This window comes from Lygodium microphyllum, chromosome 12, assembly GCF_053477565.2.
Source record: "Lygodium microphyllum isolate KBCC chromosome 12, Lygodium_microphyllum_v1.1.10, whole genome shotgun sequence".
NCBI classification, from domain to species: Eukaryota; Viridiplantae; Streptophyta; class Polypodiopsida; order Schizaeales; family Lygodiaceae; genus Lygodium; species Lygodium microphyllum.
In genome coordinates, this window is record NC_141146.1 from 108,826,493 (window position 1) to 108,843,795 (window position 17,303).

Here is a 17,303-nt window from a genome sequence, read left to right on the forward strand (position 1 = left end):
CACTCATTTTGAACTTGATTATGGACTGGAATTTTCTATTTTAAAATAGGGCTGAAGCTAAAATTATACTTTTTCAATTCATTTCATGTATCTTTGGCCCAAATCTTGGATGCATTTGAATCTATCAACAATATACTTGTTCCAAAGGATTGAAATCCATCTATGTACATGAAATAAATGCCATTAGAGCTTGCATTTGACATTCATAAATGAATTGGGAATATGAAAATATTCTTTATGAAATGATGTATGTATCATGAAGCATTTGATGTAATCAAGTTAGTCTTATTCCTTCTGTTCATGTATGCTAAGTACATAGTAAGAAGGCTTGAACTCTTCTTCCGTACCTAAATCATTTCTAAATCCCGGATCTTATTAAAACCCAATCCATTTTTCCTTTCTGAATCTTGAATCCTAAACTCTTCTTTTGCAGAGAAAGCCCCGGTGGTAGACCTTCAACTCTTAATGCGACGAGAGTGGTGAACCTGATGTGAAGGTCCGCTGTAGAAGAAGAAGTCCAATGGGAGAATCATCAAGCTCGGGAGGAGATGCTTTGCAACAGTTGATTCATCTAATGCAAGAGAACCAACAACAACAGCTGCAATTTCAGAAGCAGTTGCAATTGCAACAACAACGGAGACAAGCAGAAGAGTGGATTGATGCTGCTGCCATTAAGACCTTAGAAGCAGTTGGGCATGAGCTCAAGCAATTTAATGGGCAAAATGTGTCCTCTTTTATCTGCCTCTACACTGACAAGATGTTCTTCTTTGGAGTTCCTCAACATGCTTGGAGCCGTTACTTTGCCCGCCTGGCTATGCATGGTCTCCAGGACCGAATTCATGGTCTTTCCCAAAAAGATGTTGGATGGACTGTGTTCAAAAAGGCTCTTCGAGAAGAATTTTTCCTTGAAGATTCTGGTCTTATGATAAAGAAAATCTTTGCCGAATGGGTCGAAAGGCCCAATAAGGGTCTAACTACTACTGCTCTTCATCGAGAGTTTGAAAGCAAATTTGCCCAACTAGATCTCGATGACCAACAAGGTATGGAAAGGCAAAAGATTGAGTTATTTTTAAAAGCTGCAGATTCTTCTCTTCAGGAGAAATTGACTGACCGACTTGAAGACCCTGACTCTGAGTCGGGATTAAAGACTGCTTGGAGTGATGTCACTGAAGCAGTTAATATGATTGCTCGAAGAGAGCGATTGCGCCTAAGATGGGGATCAACCCCTGTAACAACTGATTCTATGAAGGAGCCTATTCCAGCTTCTCGACCTTCTGTCTCTATGGCCGAGAAATCAAGAAATTTTGATGTTCCTTCTCCAAAGAAGGATGTCATGGACGAGTTAATTAAAAGCATGCAGGATCTCCATCTTAATTTAACAAAAATTAATTCTAAAGTAGAAAGGCTTGATGTTAAAGTAGAAGAAAGAGGTCGGTCAACAGCCCAAAGACCTGCACGAGAAGGCTTCAAAAGACGCTACATTTGGTGTGATAGCCTTCAGCATGACAAGAGGGAGTGCGGTGCATTCCGTGAAGCTGAAGCACAAAAATTAGTCTTTTGGAAGGATGGTAAAATTCATGCAACTGAAACCGGGCTTCCTCTTGAGCCAAACTTCGGCAACGGTGGCATGAAGAAAAGACTTGAGGATTTGGCAACAAGAATGGCCTATGCAGTTGTTGATGCTGCAACTTATGGGTTACAAATTGAGCCAACTAATGAAATTGTTAAAACATGTAAAACTAATGCAAAATCTAAAGTGTGGACGTAGGCCTTGGAACGCATGGAGCAAGGCAAGGCAACTAAGGATGATTTAATCACTGCCAGCCTATGTATTCGAGGAAGAACTAGATGGGAGCCTGTGGATTCATTTTTAGCTTTTGCCCGGTTAGCTGAAATTAATAATCAAGAAGCCATGATAGAAGAAAAGAGAAGAAGAGAAGAAGATGTTGCCGGTCCTTCCTCTTCAGGACCGACTAAACGCATAACAAGAAGCAGCCACCACCAGAATTTGACATGGGAGAAGCCCCTCAAGTAAAGAAAACGGAAGGAAAAAGAAAAAGCAAACATCCCAGTTACAAGTTGCAGTCTGACATAGTGATCGCAACGGATCTTAAACGGATCCTAGAAGAAAGGATTCTTGGAAGCAGAATTGAATTTACATTAGGTGAATTTCTCGTATTGCAAAACGAGGATTTCATGATGTAATAATTGATGTAATTAAACGAAAAAGACAATATGTTGGTGAGGAAACTGAAGAATCTGTACATGCTTTTTTGCAAGTACTTCATGTGTATTTGCAGGATGAAGAAAAGCTAAAAACCCAAGGGATTCGACTGGAGGCAATCAAAGAATTGATTGCAGCCATAGAAGCCAAAGAAGAATACATTTATGAAGCAGAAGCTGAAAAAAGCCATAATGGTGGAAACTTCTCAATCTAAAGTGCAGCCCATGCATAAGAAAGAGACTCTTCTTCACAACATGCAAGAAGAAAGTGAAACTCACTTTATTCCAAGTAGTCACTATTCCCGTACCCATTGGACAAGGGCAACTACTGAAACTGTTGTTAAAATCAGTGAGAAAGAAACTCCATGCATTGCCCTTATAGACCATGGTTCAGAAATTAATGTTATGTCAAGAAGTCTCTATGAGAATGGTGGATGGCCCATTGATGTGGACCCAAGGTGGCACATGAAGGCAACCAATAACTCTTCTGGCAATCTTTATATAGCATGTCCTTATGTACAAGTTACTATTGGTAATGTAAAAGATGAATTTCATTTCTTCATTCAAGATTCCTGCAGTTATCCAATCATTCTTGGACAACCATTTATTTCCGAGTCTCGTTTAGAAACAAAGGCTCTTGATGATGGTTCATCATATGCTCGGATAAGAAGCAAGGATAATGATAAAGCTATTCAATTCCTAATTGTTTGTGTTAATCACCATCGGAATAGGGATCGATTAAGAGATCATCAAGTTCCTCCTAATGCTCGATAATTTAAGGGTTTTTGGGTAGCGCTGCTATAAGTGGAGGCTATGGCAGTGCATCATGTCACAAAAAATTGCCTCCACATATGAAGGAGGCAAGGCCAAAAGCTGATTTGCAGGTTTTTTCAGCCAATGGTGTGGGCTGTTATAAACAATCTTCAGCCATGAACAAGGCTGAAAGAAAGTATTTGAGTCATATGGAGCAAGAGCTGAAGCAAATTGATGTTTTACCCAAAGATGAAGAAATTTCAGGACTATTTTATGGGTTGAATTATAACGATACAATGGCTGAAATTTATACATCCATTCATGCAGAAAATCAAGCTAAAAATCAGTCCATACAGGTATGTACATTGGATATGTATGACATAATTCAAGAATTTGTAGATTATGAAGCTTTTGGACAGCCAAACAAGAATGAAGCAGGAGTAGAAACAAAGTATAAAACAGTTGATAAGAAGGTCAAGCCGGTAGCTACTTTTCTACCACCTTAAAGCGAAGGACTGGTAGAAAGGGCTTCCAAACAACCAAGCCTTCATGATCCTAAAGATATTGGTCACCAATTTACAGCAGAAAGTCTACAAAAGTTGAAAATTGGTGACAACTCTTTTCTCTTGCTAGCTGAAAAGCAAATCTTCATGCAGATTTAAAGAACCATGGTAAAGCTTTTTCATTTCAACCACATGAAATTGGCTGTGTGGATCCAAACATTGTGGCACCAATGGTAATTTTTACAGTCCCACATGTGCCTTGGAATCTTAAACCAATTCCGGTTCCAAGGGCTCATTTGCCTAAATTATTGGAGCTTTTAAATGAAAATATAAAAATACAAATATTGGAGCCATCTTCAGCTCCATATTCCAACCGATGGTTTACCATACCTAAGAAGAATGGATCTTTACGATTCATTCAAGATTTGCAACCCGTCAATAAAGTCACTATAAGAAATTTTGGATCAAGACCAATTGTGAATGAATTCGCCGAAGCATTTGCAGGAAGGGTAATCTATTCCATGGGAGACTTATATTCAGGCTACGACCAATTTCTGCTTGCTTTGGAAAGATGTGGCATTACTACAATGAAGATGCCTCTTGGCCTAGTCCGCATGTGTACACTACCTCAAGGGGCTACGAATTCAGTAGCTCACATGATGAATGCTATGCATAAAGTATTAAGGGATTATATTCCTCAATTGACTCTTCCTTTTCTTGATGATGTTCCAATCAAAGGATGTGAAGTTCATGAGAAAAATGAAGAACTCAATGAACTTGGATGTTGAAAGTTTGTTTTTGATCATATTAATGATTGTGCTCAAATCCTGTCTAAATTAGACGAAGTTCATCTTACTCTTTCAAGAGCTAAATCTGTTTTTGGAGTTGAAGAAGTCCTTGTGGTGGTCGGTCATATGTGCGGTCCATATGGCCGAAAGCCTTCTCCATCTAAAATAAATGCAATCAGTAAGATGCAAAAAGAAGTGAGAAGATTTCTTGATGCATGTGTCTTCTACCTTATTTGGATACCACATTTTTCCCATGTTGTTGAAAGTCTTTATCAACTTCTAAGAAAGGGCCAAAGGTTTCTATGGACAAAAGAACACACTTAGGCTATTCGGAAACTCAAGAAAATGCTGACTTCAGCTCCCACTTTAAAGAGGGCTAACTACTCTAGTGGACAGCCCATTATACTCACAGTGGACACAAGCCCTATTTGAACAGGATGGGCAGTTGGTCAAGACGACCTTGAAGGCAATAGATATGTAATCCGCTTTGGAGCAAAGGTTCTTAATGAACGACAAAGAAGGTATGCTCAAATTAAAAGAGAGCTTTGGGGAGTAGTAATTGCATTAAAATGTGACAGGGAGTACTTCATGGGCGCACATGTTATAGTTGAGACAGATTGCCTTCCACTCTTGGGCATGATAGCCAACTGTTCCACTCCTGACATAGCCATGCTAAGATGGATAACCTATATTAAATCCTTAAATCCTGATTTGAAACATATTGCAGGTAGAGATAATCCAATTGCTGACATGCTTTCACGTGCCAGATATATGGATGAAGAAGAAATGATGAATGAAGAAGAATCAGAGTTTATAAATGAAGCTGTTAATGCAGGTACAACAAAAATTACAGCAAGAACAACAGGTTCAGCTATTGAAACAACTTTTACATCAGCAAGGAAGGATGAATCAACCAAAGAAGGACAATGGAAAGCTAGTAAACAGCATATTCCATGTTTTGTTATGGTTTGTTCACACTTTAAAGAAGAATATTATGCAGATGATTGGCTAAAAATTGGCCAAATTTTGAGTACTATGACAAAGAAGGAATAATGGACTAATGAAGAGTTCGAGATAATTAAGAGAAAAGCCTATGGTTTTTTTCTTAAAGATGGCTACCTTTGGAGGCATGCAAAAAAGAAAGGAAGGGCGCATGTTCGTGTCTTAGGTGACAAAAAGACACAAAGATAGGTCATGCAAGAATTCCATGAAAGCCTATTGGCTGGTCATAGAGGCATATGGGGTACTTTTGCCAAAATAAAAGAGAAATTTTGGTGGCAAAACATGTAAAAAGACATTGAGCATTTTGTTGAGTCTTGTCATATTTGTCAAATGCATTCTATGGTAAAGCATAGAGATGGGCTTCAGCCTACCTATCCTTTATCCATTCACTATAGATGGGTTATTGATTTAGTAACCATGCCTACAGGAATTTGGAACATGATATATCTAGTACTTGCTAGAGAAGATCTCACAAATCAAGTGGAAGGAAAGGCCTTGACAACAAAGTCCACTCATGCTATTTGTAGATTTTTACTTGAAGAAGTATTTTGTAGGTATGGATGTGTTGCTAAAGTAATCGCTGATAGAGGAGAATTGGATGTCGATGAAGCTTGCCATTTCTTTACTCAATTGGGAATTAAGCTATCTCTTACTTCAGCCTACAATCCTGAAGGCAATGGCAAGAGTGAAAGAGGCCATCAACCAATTCTTAAAGCTTTAGCAAAATCATGCAAAGGAAAGTTGAGGGAATGGCCTAAAATGCTACCATTCGCATTATGGGCTGATAGAACAACCCATAGTGCAGTGATAGGATATATGCCAGCCGAACTCATGTATGGACAGCCACCTCTTATGCCTATTGAGGAATCCATTGTCACATGGAGTATCTTGCCTTGGGATGAAGGTATGAATAGGGAAGAATTGATGTCTTTACGCATAAGGAAACTTGAAAGAAGGCCAAAAGATGTTAAAATAGCCATTGAAAGGCTAAAAACAGCAAGATTAAAGAATAAGAAATGGTTTGACAAGCACCATCGACTCCGTCCAAGAGCTATTCAAGAGAATGACTGGGTTCTTGTTTATGATAGCAGCCTGGACAATCAACATAGTGCTCATACGAAGTTAGCCAAGCGATGGTTTGGACCATATGTTGTAAAAGTAGTACATCATAATGCTACTTACTCTTTGGTTGAAATGGATGGGACCATGATAAAAACTTCAATAGCTAGGAAACGAATCAATCTCTTCAAACGAAGAGAATCTTCAACTTATGAACTTGATGACTTAGATATAAGCCCTCTACTTGAAGACATGTAGGAAGAAAAAGACTTAGGGAATGAAGATGAAGAAGAAGACCATCCTTGACATGTAATCTTATGAAATGGCACATGCCGGAGGATGTGCAGGTTAGGAGGGGGTGAATGTCAAAGAGTTTACTGTTCATGATATAAATCATGGGATTCTTATGAACACAGAAGAGTTTCACTGGAAGTTATATGAGATATTTGCATACAAAATTCAAGCATTGTTATCTAATAACCACCTTAGTTATACAAGTTCTTTTGTATTTAACATATAATTTTTAGTTATACCATGTACATTTATAAAAAATAAGTTTATGGGAACCTACAACTTGAACATCTGGAAGTAATTGACAATCTGCAGGATAAAACACATTAATTCAGGTACAGAAATATGGTCAGAACCCAAGAATGATGCCAAAAACTGTCAAAAGTCCACTAGGTCCACATGGGACCAGAAGTAACTAACTTAAGTGACCAGCAAGTGACCTAGGCTGGTCAAAAAGAGACCAGGGAGGACTGAACAGGGAGCAGCCCGCGTTTTTCGGCGCAAAATGCGGGCTGCACTGTCTGAGGCAAACTGGAGAGAGTTGGAGCTATGGTGCATGAAATGGAGTATGCAAACTGAAGATTAACAGGCCCAACTACTGAAGATGTAAACATGGTGAAAGCTCCACTTCTCTGCCTCTTTGGTTTGACGAAAATGCATACTGAAACAATCTATAAAAGAGGAATCTGAGAGAAGAGTATTCAGCCTGCTCTTATGTACGATTTCTCTCATTTTGTTTACCTTATTCTTGGTCCAATGAAGCCCGACTTGTACCCAAGTACTTGAGTGACTTTGGGGCAAGCAAAGGGTGAGGATATTGAAGACTTATGGACTGTTATGGGCTGTAATAACCAGTAATAAACAGGGCAGCCCACTGTTATGATCCATTTTTATGAGCAAACATGGGTTTTTTATGGTTGTAATGAAGGGAAATGACCTCTTTTCTTCAGGACATTGTTCATAGATGATCAAAAGTGCTTCTTCTTGGGTTTATGCACTCGTTTTGAACTTGATTATGGGCTGGAATTTTCTGTTTTAAAACAGGGCTGAAGCTAAAATTATACTTTTTCAATTCATTTCATGTATCTTTGGCCCAAATCTTGGATGCATTTGAATCTATCAACAATATACTTGTTCCAAAGGATTGAAATCCATCTATGTACTTGAAATAAATGCCATTAGAGCTTGCATTTGACATTCATAAATGAATTGGGAATCTGAAAATATCCTTTATGAAATGATGTATGTATCATGAAGCATTTGATGTAATCAAGTTAGTCTTATTCCTTCTATTCATGTATGCTAAGTACATAGTAAGAAGGCTTGAACTCTTCTTCCGTACCTAAATCATTTCTAAATCCCGGATCTTATTAAAACCCAATCCATTTTTCCTTTCTGAATCTTGAATCCTAAACTCTTCTTCTGCACAAAAAGCCCCGGTGGTAGACCTTCAACTCTTAACGCGACGACAACGTTGTTTTAAAATAAAGGAAAAGGCAGCATGAGTGTAAGGCTCGGTGTCTCTCCTCGTTTCAATACATGAACGTTAGCATGGAAATCATGAAAAGATTGGCTGTGTATGATGCACAATGCTGATTTTCTATTGTTTGTGCACTAAACCATTCACATTATGCACTATGCATGGTTCATGGTATCGAAGGAAAAATCTCCTGGACTGCATAGCAATTGTTTTCTTAGGACTTTGACCCACGATTGAGAGTGTGAGGTTATCCCTTGCCATAGGGTAGAGGGTCGGTTTCCTAAGGGACTGTGAAGTGAGGAAGCATGGTATATCTCCTGGAAATACGAGAAATATAAAAGAGAGGAGTTTGTGCTCATTTGTGTTATATGTTTAGCAGCGCATCAAAGAGCCAATCCCTGAGATGTAGGAGAGCTGCAGTGGGGCTCTGACTATTAGTCGGTGGAGTGCCTCCTATGTGTGTGTAACGATGCGTTATGCCTATGTACTTTGGGTTCTCCCTTTGAGGAGTTTTAGGGAAATGTTGGACTATAAACTATAAACGCAGGAAGTAAGCTTTAGGGCAGTTTTTCCTTAAGCCTTAGATTGACGCTCTTGGTCCGCAAGGCCGTGAGGGTGTTTGTGTGTCATGAGCATGAGGTCCGACTAGTGCCATAGCCAGTGCCAGCCCATTTCAGGTCCCATCAGTGGTGCGTCTGTCGGGAGCCACTTATAACTGGTGGTTTTTGGATCTAGGGTTTCTAGGGACCAAAAGGAAGTTGGTTTATGTCCTCTGACAAGGACCATCAAGCCAAAATCCAAAAAGCCGAACGTGCTGAGAGGGCTAGACGGCGGTTAGAGATTGTAAGTCGTTATTCTCCTCAAAGGAGTAGCCTAGTACGTATACGAAGCAGTGGTCTTAGTCACTTAACTACTCCACCTATTCCATTAGGTGCAGGAGGAAGTGTAAGATCTTCCTCCCCTCCACCAAGTCTACCCACTTCAAGTGGGGGTGTGAATGCGTCACTTCAAGCTCCTACTGCTAATCCAATTGTCACCATGGCACAGCCTATTGCGATTCCTGCAGGGACATCGGATTTACCAGCCTTAGGAGTTCCCTTGCCCATTTTTAATGGGTTAGCAGAAGAGGATGCAGAATTTCACATTTGTGAATTTCAGAGGTTGATGTTCAATTATCGCATCCAAGACGAGGGACATCTCATGATGTTCTTCAATATGACGTTAAAAGGAAGGGCTGTTGTATGGTATCACAGCATAGAGTCTGGCACCATAACCACCATTGATCAATTCTATGCAGCTTTTCGAGCGGAATATGCCCCTGAAAAAGGTGGCCAATATTGGTTGCGGGTCTTGAATGTAACACGTCAAGATTCTCATGAGAATTTAAAAGCATATGCCAAGAAGTTGAAGGAAGTATTCCGTAAGTTACAAACTTACATTCCCATTCCGCCGGCTGCCCAATTGCAATACTTTTTGCATGGGTTGGATTTTAATATCCAAGTACAATTGAGCAGTGTGGCCTTGGCAAATATAGACACCGCTATTATGCATGCAGAGGGAGTAGAAGCACGATTACAAACGGCCTACTCCTCTCGAATGAATGTTAATGGGGGTTTAGTACCTAGTGGCAATCCAGCATTGACGAATGGAAGTCAAGGGATGCCTATGACTAACCCTATTGGGAGAGGGAGTATGGTTCAGAATGTACCTTTATTGCCAGCTCCTGCCAGTGTGACTATGCCCATGGCAAGTCAGTTGGCTCCACCAAATGTTGGAGGCCAAGGTGCAAATTCTAATGTTGTTCCTGTGGGTCAATAGCTAATGCCAAATCAGATTGTTAGTCCAATGGAACGATGGCTTGACGATCGAGGCTACGAGTCGAGTGCATCTAATGTCCTTGGCGAAGTTAAGGACATGATAAAGCATTATACTGACATGATTTCCGAACAATATTGACAAATAGCCGTCAACGTTAATTTCTTAAAGAAGCAACAAAATCTGATAGGGAGTCGACGCCCTGAAGAGGGTGGACCCTCTAGATTCAGTTGTAAATGGTGTGGTGGACGGCACTTCCCTAGAAACTGTCCAAATGTGAAATGTGACATTTGTGGGAATTCGGGCCATTAGCTGCTACCTGTTGGAGTAAGATTAGTTCCCTCCAACAAGGGAGTAAACAGCTGGGCCCTGTGAATCATAGAGCGCAAGGAAATAACTTGTAGCAGAATGATGCACCAAGGCAAATATTGCAGAGGGGAAAAACAACTATAGAAGAGTTGCCACAAGGCAACGAAGTAAGCCTTATCGAGGCTGTACGAGTCAATGATGCTGAAACCTCTAACTTTAGAGCCGTGACAAGAGGCCAAAAGGCTAAAAAGGTTGACAAAGATAAGGAAAAACCGGTTGAGGCAAACCCTAAACAAGGGGATAAGGGGACGCAAGCCCAGAATCATAGTATAGAAGGGGGACTGCTAAGGCCGGTTGATAGAAAAGGCGACCCTAAGAAGGATGAGGAAGTGCCCAAAAAGAAGGCAAGAGGCAAGAAAGAAGCACCAAAACCGGTCCAAAGACCAAAAGAGAGGATGGTTTGGTGAGAAAAGAAAGCTTTGGCTACTTATCATGACTTTGATTTAGCAAGTTCTCTTTGCTAAGTTAAACCAAGAACCTCTTGCAATTGATCAAATTATCTCTAGGAGTACGCAAGGAATTTAAGAAGATCCTGCGTATCGGGTATATTGTGGAACCTCTGAGCATAGCACGAGTAGGAGAAGATTGGTTTGACCATGCTGAAAAGAATTGCCCTAGGGTTCCAGCTTATGTGGATGAAATATTAGTGGAACATGCCATTATAGACACTGGATCCTCCGTCAACATCATGAGTTCAGAATTGATGGAGAGGTTGGGTCTAGGCATCCAGAAAGACAATTCCACCCTTCTTAGAATGGATGATGATAGTCTAAGACAACCAGAAGGTTGCGTTACTAAGGTCCATGTTACAGTGGCGAGTGTAGAATGTTTCTTGGACTTTAGGGTGATCAGATTTGTAGGATGTCCTAGTTATCGAGTTTTGCTAGGTAGGCCTTGGATCTTACGAACAAACTGTCAAGTCGATATACCCGCCGGTCGAGTGGTTCTAGGTAGAGGTGCTAATCGAGTAATAGTCAATGCTTATCCTGAGTCTCCTCAAGTGAGAGAGCTCCTTTATCTTCTATTGAATTAGAGACAGTAGACGATCCATCTGGTAGTGAGACATCATCCAGTGATGAATCTAAAGAGGGGTCCACTACAGAGGATATCTATCAGATAACTCTAAATGAGTTGATAGAGCCGCAAGATAGGATAAGAGATGCAGATGTGATTGAGTTAGACCTTGGCACGCCGAATGATTCGCCGCCAATTAAATTAGGTTCCATGCTCAGTTCAATAGAAAGGGAGGACTATGTGTCCTTTATTCAAGAATTCCGCAATATCTTTGCTTGGAGTTATGATGAGCTGAGAGGTATTCCTCCCAACATAGTTGTTCATACTATTCCTGTAAAAGAAGGCAGTCATCCTGTGCGTCAGAAGGTAAGGCGTATGCCTTTTAAATTGAGGGACGGTCTGTTTGAGGAGTTACAGAAGCTAAGGAAAGCTCGTTTAATCTTTCCTATACAACACACAGAATGGTGTTCCCCATTTGTTATCAGGAAGAAGAAAAATAACCAGATATGATTATGTGTAGATTTTAGAGAGCTGAATAAGCAGACGGTTAAGGATTACTACCTGTTGCCGTTTATTGAACAAATTTTGGATCAATTAGTGGATAGGGAAATATATTCGTTTATGGATTGCTTTGCAGGATATAACCAGATGGCAATTGCAGAGAAAGACAACTTGAAAACAACTTTTATTACGGTCTTTGGTACTTTTGCGTACCATGTGATGGCCTTTGGTTTGTGCAATGCACCTGGATCGTGGCAACGAACAGCGGATAAGACCTTTGGTGACATCTTCCCAGATGAGTTGAAAGTATTTATTGATGACCTACGGGCAGCCAGTGTAAGGGAAAGAATGTTGGTTATCTTAAGAAAGTGCTTTGAGCGCTGCAAACAATTTTGTATCACTCTTAACGCACGGAAGTGTGTCTTTGGAGTGCCTTATGGGCTATTGCTAGGCCATGTGGTCAGTTCAGTAGGGATAGCAACTAACCTTGAAAAAATCAAGGTCATAGTTGCTATGAGTCCACCACGCACTCCGAAAGAGGTTTATAGCTTTCTATCGTTGATAGGGTACTATCAGAGGTTTATAAATGCCTTGGCAGAAAGGACGTTGCCATTAACGAATTTATTATCCTTTAGCTGTTCATTTGAGTGGAGCGACCCTTGTAAGGTAGCTTTTGAGGATGTGAAACAGGAGCTAGTAAAAGCACCTTTTTTAAATGCACCTAAAAGAGGCGAGGTTTTCTATATATTTTCAGCAGCCACTATGCATAGTATCAGCTCTACTGTTTAGCCCAAATCTGGGAGGAAAAGTGGTATCATCTGATAGCTTTCGCTAGTCAAAAATTGGGCATTTCAAAGATTAATTATACCTACATGGAGAAGTTGTGTCTTGCGATGGTCTTTGGGACAAAGAAATTCAGGAACTACATTCTCTATGAAAAGGTAGTGTTCTATACGAAGGTGGAAGCACTGCGATTGCTTATGAACAAGCTACAGCCGTCTGATCGTTTGGCAAAGTGGTTAATCACTTTGCAGGAGTTCGATTATGAGATTAAGAGTAAGCCACCGAGGTTGCAGGGTATTGTGGAATGCCTTGTGGATTTCAGGGAGCCGAAAGAGACTTTGGCTGAAGAAAGTGATATTGAGGAAATGTTTAAAATTGATACAGCTTCTATTCCATCTTGGTATGCTGCTATTACGCATTATCTATCAACGGGAGAGACGGGAGGTGGTTTATCAAAGTCTGAAAAGAGGAAAATCAAACAACAAGCTTTGAAGTTTTCCTTGATCGCAGGGACACTATATCGGTAGGGTGTTGATGATATCTACCATCGATGTGTGATGCCTAATGAGGTTCCTTTTATCTTGGAGGAGTGTCATGACTCTGCATGTGGAGGGCACTTCGCGGGACGGTTGATGGCGTAGAAAGCTTTACGAGCTAGATATTGGTGGCCGTCTATCTTCCAAGATTCTTTTGAGTATGTAAAGAGATGTGATACCTGTCAAAGACATGACAGTAGAGAGAATAGGAAACATCCACTTACGTCTATCATGGCTATCCTTCCATTTGAGAAGTGGGGCATCACCCTGTCGTCTACTACCCAAAAGAGGTATATTATAGTAGCCACTGATTATTTTACAAAATGGTCAGAAGCGCGGGTGACGAGGCATGACAATGCAAAAGAGACTACAAGTTTCCTTTTAGAGCAGATAATCTGGCGTTTTGGTCCCCCGAAGGAATTAGTGTCGGACCGTGGAATCCATTTTCTGAATAAGGTGCTTGACCGAAGCTTGGCAAATCAAGCATAATAAAACGACTCCTTATAATCCACAAGCAAATGGGCAAGTTGAAAGTACTAATAAGCAGCTTGTGGGTATCCTGTCTAAAATAGTCTCTGAGAAGAAACGAGACTGGGATAGGAAGTTGTATGTGGCAGTATGGGCGTACAATACCACGTTCAAGAAAGCTATTGGCCATACTCCATTTAAATTGGTTTATGGGTAAGAGTGTGTGTTAGCCCTCGAGATTAAATTGCCAACCATACGGTTTGCAATTAACCATTCTTTGGGAGATAAGGATTCCCTTTTTGAATGTTTCATGACTATAGCCCACCTGGATGAGCTGAAGTTGCAGAGCTTATTACACCAGGAGGTAGCTAAACCTTGGATGAACAGTTGCATGACCTTAGGGCGAAGAAATATACCTTTAAAAAATGGCAATTAGTCCTCTATTACGATGCGCGTAGGGAGCTGTTTCCAAGGAAGCTAGAACCTAAATGTGATGGCCCCTACAAGATTGTTAGGTTAGGGACAAATAGGTCTACATCCCTATTAGCTAATCTACAGGGAGTAGAGTTTAAAAATAAGGTTAATCTTAATAAGATTAAACTTTATTATTTCTAAGTATGCTAAATACAAAGAAAATGCATTGCAGGTCCATGCTGGGGATTATTTGAGACCTGCAAAAGAGCTTAAAAGCTGGTTGATGGGACGATTAATTTCTTATTTGGAGCACCCATATTTGGAGCAGAGATACCATCAGGGGAAACTTATCTGGTGGAGCAAAGGATACAAAGTGATTGAGCAAGAAGACGGAACCTTTGTGTGGGAGATTAAAGTCTTCTGCCACCATCAATGCTTACGACTGTTGACAAGTATCCCTGTTGAGTTCATTGAAGAAGGTGGGATGGAGCCGTCCGTTCATCCTCTTAACATGCTAAACTTTGATTACCATAATTACGAATAGAGGAGTTCGTGATGGCCGGCTGTGTAAACCCATTGTGGATGTATAAATTATATTTTGACGGAGCGTCCAGGGGCTTTAATAAAAAAGGGAGTGTTGGAGTAGTAATCTGAGATCCCCGACATAGAATGACAATGAAGTTAGCTGCTTATCTCGGGGTAGGATTCACTAACAATATCGCAGAGTATAAAGCCTTGATTATGGGACTACATATTGCCAAACAAGGTGGTATTTGTCGCCTGTTAGTAAAACGAGATTCCCAGTTGATCCTGAATCAGCTAGATAGGACATACACAGTGCGGAATCCCATTCTTTGTATGTATCATCAGACTGCGATGACCCTACTTGAGGAGTTTGAGAGAGTGTCTTTTCAACTGATTCCACATTACTGGAATCAGTTTGCGGATTCATTGGCAAATCTTGCTTATGAGGAAGACCTCTTCTTTAATTGTGGCCCTAGTTTGGATATTGTTATCAATGATGAAATAGGACCCGGTCACTTGTGGGGAATGTTATTAGAGCATGCAATATATGGCAGACGATGGTTGATATGGGTGATGCAAAGAGTAGCCGAGACCAATCTACCATTGTTATCCTGGACCCATAGGCTGATTAGACAACATGTTATGCGAATGCCTCTTGCTATATATGCAGGAGGGATGTGTCATAACCTTATGCATTTAGTTTAGGGCTACGAGCCCTGTGTTTTCCTCCTTGGGAAGGAGCTTATTATTGTATATCTGGATTCTTTCAGGGAGGGAAGTGTAGGTACTATTTGGTTTTATTTCATTAGGCCAAGTGGGCCATTTTTGCGAGGTGTTATTACTTTATTTCGTTAGGCCAAGAGGGCCGATCCTTTTTTGTGGTGAAGTGCTTTATTTCATTAGGCCAAGAGGGCCACTTGTTTGTTTAGTGCAGGTACGGTTAATGGTTTCTTGTTTTAGTTCTGTGCTAGACAAGTTCGGAAGAAGACCTTGGAAGGAGCCTTTTGTTGCATGGAAGCTTCTCGTGGCCCTATCCAGGTGATATTTTTCTTTTATGAGTACTGTGGTTTTTATGCTATATGTGTTTGTGTACCTGTTAAGGGGTTTTTCATTTCTTGTTGGGGACCAGAGTCCCGAGGCATGAAGTCCCAGGTTTAGGTTAAGTATGTCTGAGGGAGATTTGAATAGTCGTTGCCTCCTGTAAAGACATTGCCCGACATCAAAAGACTTGTTTTAGAAGGGAGTCCTAGTGACCCTGTTCTGCTAGCCTGCTAGGCAGCCGTTCTAGGAGTTCTTGTTAGTTGTGAGGCAGTTAGAGAAGCCTGCTGAAGAAAAATAATGATGAGAAAGGAAAAAAATCATGAATATCTTAAAGGCAATAAATATATACAGAGGTGTGTAAAAAGGGGTTCTAACCCCTGTAAAATAGAAAAGAAAAGAAAGGAAAATTTATAAGCAGTTGATCATCGCCTTGCAGAGGCCTGGTAGGTTCCTGGGGGCGAGTCAGACCCGAGGCCGATGCCTTGTCTTCCTAGGGGTGGCATCTTGCTGGAAAAGAAGAAAATAAGGAAGGTTGGAGCGAAAATAAAAGTGAGCGTTCAAAAAGGATTAAGTGTCACCTCGCGAGGGCTTGGTAGGTTCTTGGATACTGAGATAGGACCTGAGGCCGATGCTCCGTTCTCCTTGGGTCACTACGCTCAGCTCCCTCCTTTTTACATACCCGAGTATGTCAATGAAATAAAACCCTACCAAAAGAAATGTGCTACAAGAAAATACTTCTTGATCAGGCTATAAGAGTTCTCGCCTAGTAGGAGCTCCTAGTTGTGTTGTCCTTAGTTAGGTAGGTAGTTTAGACCACCACTTAGGGCAACCTCTTTGATAGTTCTTTTTCGTTTGCCGTGTTGGAGCAGTCGGTTAGTGACTAGCTTCAGACCTTTTATCAGATTATGCTAGGCTTACTCCTTGTGGATGTCATGCCTTGGATCTGTTAGGGGGTAGGGTGAGCATTATGATGTGTCTAGTATGTATCTATTTTGTACCAGCTTGATGCTTCCTTTGCTTTTTTTGTGCATATCTGGTGTGGGATTCGACGGGCTGAGTCGCCCTATCCCGTGGTCACCAATGAGAGCGGAGTTTTGATGCCAAGAAGTGCTTAAAAATAGCTAAAATTTACAAATATCAAGGGAAAAATATTCAACGTCGAAGGCGGCGGCTCGACCTAGGATGATTTTAAGCGTCAAGTGCTTTAAAGGCGCCCGAGCGACACTTGTTGATTTTTGATAATTTTTCAGACTGACGTCCAGGTTTTTAGGAGTTACCGGCTAATGCGGGATGTCAAGCCAGACGCCTAGGATTTTTCAAAGCTCGATTCAAACACCGGACGAAGAAATGGCCACAGATTGGGCAAAATGCGAAGGGATGGACATTAGAGAGGCCAAGTGGGTAGTGACCTTTGGGGCCCTCTAACATTTTATGCAACTAACAAATCGTGGTGAAAGAGAGAGGTGAAAAAACCTGATGAAAGAAGACGTCTGTTGCGCCCGAAATTTGCACCATGTGGGATGATGAGGTTGATGTCTAGCTGTGAACAACCACCCCCAATGATCATTGGCATTGATTCCCCTCTGGATGCTGACTCTATCACCGCCTCTCACCCGTCAAATGATGGCCTCAATGGAGATCTCTGATTTCAGTCTTTCTCTCTCCTCCCTCTCTCTCCCTTAAGGGGATGTTCTTGTGAGGAAGAGAAAAATGAAGAATGATGGAGGAAAGCTTGTCC